The sequence below is a fragment of the Phalacrocorax aristotelis genome, chromosome 2 (assembly GCF_949628215.1).
Source record: "Phalacrocorax aristotelis chromosome 2, bGulAri2.1, whole genome shotgun sequence".
Lineage (NCBI taxonomy): Eukaryota > Metazoa > Chordata > Aves > Suliformes > Phalacrocoracidae > Phalacrocorax > Phalacrocorax aristotelis.
Genome location: NC_134277.1, coordinates 142,499,338 through 142,505,337, shown reverse-complemented (window position 1 = coordinate 142,505,337; position 6,000 = coordinate 142,499,338).

The following is a 6,000-nucleotide window of genomic DNA, read 5'->3' as shown; positions in this document are numbered from 1 at the left end:
AAATATCTATGATGAAACCTATTTTCCACAAATAGCTTTTCAGTAAAAGTAATTAGGTATTCCCATGTTAAAGGAAACCATTAAAAGATCTGAGAATAACATCTAATTGGACTGACAGGTTCAGTCAAATACTTAAGATTCCACCTAGAAATAACAAGGCAATGGGATACCACACTTCATTAGTTCTGCACCTCACTGAGCTCCTCCTTCTGTTGAAACAAGCATTTCTAAATATTTTTGTACAATATTCACCTGTCTTTAATGTGAACTAAGCAGCATACATATCTTCAGATTTCCAATACTGCCCACAAGCATAAACCAGCAGTACTCCAATATAACTGCAGAAATATACAGTATGTTCCTGCAAGTATAAATCCAGTCAGAATACATGCACTAAAACTATTTCAAATTATTTTTATTTTTATACTTAATATAATAACATATCATGCACATAATAATAGATAGCGCATCTATTTTTTGCATTTAAAGAGATTCCCAGAAACTGTAAAACTTTTATCCAAACCTAAATTTGACTTGCAGCAAAATTAGAGTGTACAAGTTCAGGCTTTTGGTTCTGATCCACATCATCTGTATTATGTGCCTCAAGGCTCTGAAAATACAGTTTCTACAATGGTTTCCTCCACACATGCACAAACAAACAAAAGCCATACAGATTTGTAAACAAAATAGGCTAAAAGAACTACAATGGGCCAAATTACATCCTGAAGTCAACACTGGAGCTGCAGGCACTTTTTTGAATGGAGACTTTAGCCCCTCAGTTCTCATGTTTGAACAGAATATGTGGTAAGCTTTTTCTAGGATTCAAAGGTTTTGTTTTGAACCCTAATGAACTGTCATTCATTGAACCCATTAAAAATACTTGGCCAAAATCTCTTCAGGTGCTCACTCCTTTGTCAAAAGCTTTCACTTACTGTGTTATGTGTTCATATGTTTTCCTTTCAATCTGTTAAAGTTATCAGCCATGAGAATAAGTTCTTCAGATTTCTGCTGAAAAAAATTTTAGCTTTAACATTTACTGCATTTTAGCAATTTATCACTCTTTCTACCCTAGTATAGCATGAGGTCTTCAATTTGCTTAAGTAAATGTTGGCAACAAATCAAAGAAAGTAATGTAAGTCCACGGAACACAATTTTGAACTAACTATGGAAAGCCTGCCAGGGATAGCCATGATGTTAAATGTGTTAGGCTTACTCATTTTCCTATGTGGTATATTCTTTCCCAACTATATGCACACAAAGGAGAAAACAAAACCTAGGAAATGTTATATTGTCTAGTTCTTACAATGCCTTCAGAAATAAGTCTATCCATTTTCTTTCAAGGGTCACTACAGCACTACTTAGCACTGGCAACCTGACTAATGACATTTATTAATCTTAGAATCTCATTTCTGTAAAATTTTCACTAGTGACATTTTTCTCTTACATCTATACTTTCTACAGTGTAGTGTTATAGCTTTGTATTATGCTTTCTTGGTTACCAGGAACTCCAGCAGGGCACCAGAAAATAGTACTATAAAAGACAATTGGGATCCTGCCTGTGAACTTGCTAGGGCTTGCATACATCCACCAACGGATATTTCCACCAAAGTGTGGCTTGCAACATGCTAGGCACAAGCTGTGTTTAATTCAGCAGCAGTGTAGTCAGGACCCTGTTAAGCTCCCAGTGGAGTTACCCTGGATTTATACCAGTGTGATTGTGATTAAGATTTAACCCAGACTGTGAGATCTAGCTGTAAAAATTTCTCTCCCTCCAACTTCCAGTGGCTGTAGAGCTCAGCCTTCTCAAACACTTATCTTCTTTTCCATAAATTGCATGTAAACTACATGCAGGTACCCCAGAGCATATGAACACATTTAATACTCAAGACTCTAGTGTTGTCCTAAAGGAATTGTAATAAATAATGGAAAACCCATGACTTACCAAGAAAAAAACTGTAATAATCCATGATTCACATTTTCCATCAGATCTGTACAGAAAATACAGCCTTGCTGCAGGTGCAGTTTTACAGATATTGTCATTTCTTGCCTGGAAAATAATCACAATTCATCATAATGATTATAAAATGCATGATTATATAAAACTCCACTTTACATTCATCAGATAACTTTGCTTTTGCAGCCCAGATTTCATTGGATAGTATCGGTCTTCCCATGCTTGATATAGCATGGGCATTTGTAAAAACAAATAACAGAAGAAAATTTAAAAATGTACTAAAACTAATAACCTGCCTTCAGAATCATACAGGAGGTTGGTGCTTGGGTGATAGGCACAGGCAACTGTTCACACTTTGGTCTCCAAGAAACAGCAAATCCTCCCAGTTTTTCTCCTGGAGGAGACTTTTTCCCCCCCCCCGCCCCTTGGTATTTGAATAAATGTAGCCTGTGATGAAGTCAGGAAGCACCAGGCAAGCACTTCTGCACCCAGCTTTGTCATGAAAGTGTTCCCCTCATTGAGATGTCTGCCCATCTCAGCCACCCTCATTCCTCTCCCATTTCTGCCTGCAAGCACAGCGGATCCTCCTCCCTCATCTCCTGCCCCTCATCCTCCGCTAGCTATGTCTTATCTCTAGGAACAAATCTTTGCCCCTCTTGCTCCCATAGGAACCTCAAACTATTGCCAGTTCTCAAGGCTGGGAGGTGACACACTGTCCTGGTTTAGCCCCAGTCAACAACTCAGCCCCACGCAGCTGCTCGCTCACTCCCCCCTGGTGGGATGGGGGAGAGAATCAGAAGAGTAAAAGTGAGAAAACTTGTGGGTTGAGATAAAGACAGTTTAATAGGCAAAGCAAAAGCCGCCTGCGCAAGCAAAGCAAAACAAGGAGTTCACTCACCACTTCCCATGGGCAGGCAGGAGTTCAGCCATCTCCAGGAAAGCAGGGCTCCATCACGGGTAACAGTTACTTGGGAAGACAAACGCCATCACTCCAAAAGTCCCCCACCCTCCCCCCGCTTCTTCTTCCTCCCCAGCTTTATATGCTGAGCATAACGTCATATGGTGTGGGGTATCCCTTTGTCAGTTGGGGTCAGCTGTCCCAGTTGTGCCCCCTCCCAACTTCTGGTGCACCCAGCAGAGCATGGGGATCTGAAAAAGCCCTTGACTAGTGTAAGCACTACTTAGCAACAACTAAAACATCACTGTGTTATCAACATTATTCACATACTAAATCCAAAACACAGCACTATACCAGCTAGACTGAAGAAAATTAACTCTATCCCAGCCAAAACCATGACAGTATATGCCCCTTATTCCATACCATTTACATCATGCTCAGGTCCCACGCTATCCAATACAACCTCATTAACCACCACCCCCTTCGCATCCTTTGATATAATACACAGATATCACTCCCTTTTTCTATGGACCACCCCTCTAAAATGTCTGTAAAAAGTCCACAAAGTGTCCATTGAGTTCGTTTAGTCCATGACTTTGGGCTTCAGTACAAAACCCAAATACCAGGTAAAGCTCAAGGTCAGTGTTTTAATAATAAATCTCCAAGATTTCTGGGTGACTGGCGTTTCCTATTCAAGCCTGTTGGCTGATCAGTAAGCTGTATCCCTGACTCCAAAATCCAGGGGTTGACCTCAGGTCTCCCCTGGTGCTTTCTGCCAGAGGCTCCAGGGAGGGCCATTCTCCCCGGCTGCAGTGTAGAGCACATTTCTTACATCTTGTCCTGCCCGGACTGGCCCAAGGGCTACTGCATGAACTATCTCCTGTATAATTTTTTCAAAAGCTTGTCCTCTGTTGGTTCAGGTGGTTCCTGCTATAGTAATTCCTATAACATGTAACTCAAACCACAGGCTACAACAATTTAAAGGTAGAACAATTACAATCTCCACCCCCCGTCCCTTTGGGCCAGGTTATAGGTTTTAACATTGCAATGAACTCCTCCCCTTGCTCCTAGCCTGGCTAGCAACAAGGGGTGTCTGCTAAAGCAATTCTCATAACATGCAAAACCACTCTTTCAGGGTGGACTTCAGCAGTACCCACAGAATGAGCAGATGTTTATGCCTTGCAGGTAATCGACAGTTACAGCTTGGATTGTCTACAAATAAAAATACTGTGGAGCTGGCCCTTCTCTCAAATGTACTCCCCAGATAAATGGTAGAAAGAGATTCATTAATCCCATCCCATTGAGATAGACACAAAGAGCTGCATATCTGCACTCTAGTCTTAGACAAGCAAGATTCACTAAGCCCAGCAACTTTGTGGTTCTGACAGTACAAGAAGCAAGGACTGAATGCTGAAACCTGCAGTGCCTGAATTGTAGGTGCTGAAATAGAAACAAACCCCTCCACAGCTAGGCTTCCCATGTGGGGAGTTTGAGTCAGAAATCCCAGGAAGGGATCCCAACACCCCCAGGACCAAGGGGATGTATATCTAGAGCTAGCTAACATGGAACATGGACTGCAATAGGGTGTCAGCAGCCTCCTTTCACCCCACAGCTGAAGCTCCTTTCTTTGTGCTGCAGAGCACCCTTCTTGAGATCAAGAGCTCCAGAGTCACTCCTGAAGCCTTTCTTTCAGAAACTAGCTACAGATCATTATGGTCTTTAAAAAGCTGGTGTACAGAGATCCCACCATTAGTGTTTTACAGAGTAGCCTACTGGATAGAGCACTTCAGCAGTTCTTCCCTCTGCCTGAAAGGTTCAAGCTCCCTGACCTAACCACAAGACATCCCTCCAGGCTCTCAGGTGAAAATCACGTAAGCATGGCTGCATATCCTGCTGGGACACTCACCGGGAAAAAGTGGACCCATGTTCCAGTGTGTTCTCAAAGGCCTACAGAGATGTTTTCCTACCATTAATTATTCAATATGAAAGAAAAAAATGACTGTAAACACTCTTGGAGAAGTAGGTCCCTAAAACACCTCAAAGCTAACTCCATTAATGTAACAACTAACAAGCATTAAATGGTACCCATTGAGTCTTGGGGGGTTTTTTGCACCACAAGAGGAACTGAGAACACCTCTCCAAACAAGAGAGACTAAATCCTTTTCCCAAAATGGGTGGGAAAAATAGTTCTGGAATTTTTTGAGCAGGGGATGGAACTGAACCGAGATTTTCCACATACTGGGTAAGGGCATTAATATCTAGGCTTTTGGAGTAGCAGGTGGTAAAAGAAGATATAGCCATAACCTGTGAAAGAAAGGAGGCTCTCTTTGCACCATTTTCAGGATTTATTGATGCTGTCCCTGAGAGCTGGGCTCTGAGAACACCTAGATGATCTGTCCCATTTTGAGACCTAGTTCTAGATCCCCACCTGGTTTAGATGCTATGACTCAGGTGTCCACGAGCTTGCCTAGCAGCAGAACTGCAGGCAACTGAGGAAATATGAGATAAAAAAAGAAGTAGGCACCACTTGCAAAATCCCCAAAACTGCTGCTCTGATGCTGCTGCCTCCCTGAGGTGCTTAAATCCCATCTAAGTTTTAGGTACCTAAATCTGCCTGGAATATGACCTTCAGCTGCAGATGTCCTGATTTGTTTATGTTACTGAGAAATGCTGACATTTAGTTGAGTGAAGGTGATGAGCTCTGTCATGCTCACAGTAAGATAATTCATGTCAGTGCTCACAGGCGGCCATTATGTAAAGACTGTTACCCAACAACAGGAAAATACGAACTACCTCATCCTAGCTACCAGCAAGTGTTTAGGAGACCTGTCCAGTTTCCATGTTTCATAGAATTATCATTGGAATTGCTAGTACAGAGACATGTATTGTGTTTGCAATTCCCCTTAATCAGAAGAGAAAAAATGAGATAGTTCCATAAGGGTTATTACTGTTTATTTCTCTTCATGCTGCTTTTCTGGGTTACAATTTATATGAAATTTCAGTAAATTTGTGTTCTTTTTGACCTGCAGACTTTTTCAGACTACTGGTAATCCCACAGAATCCAAGAAGGAAAAAGAAAGCCCATAAAAATATATACTCTGTAGAAAACAGAACTATCCTCAATAAACAACCAAACAAGAGAAAAACA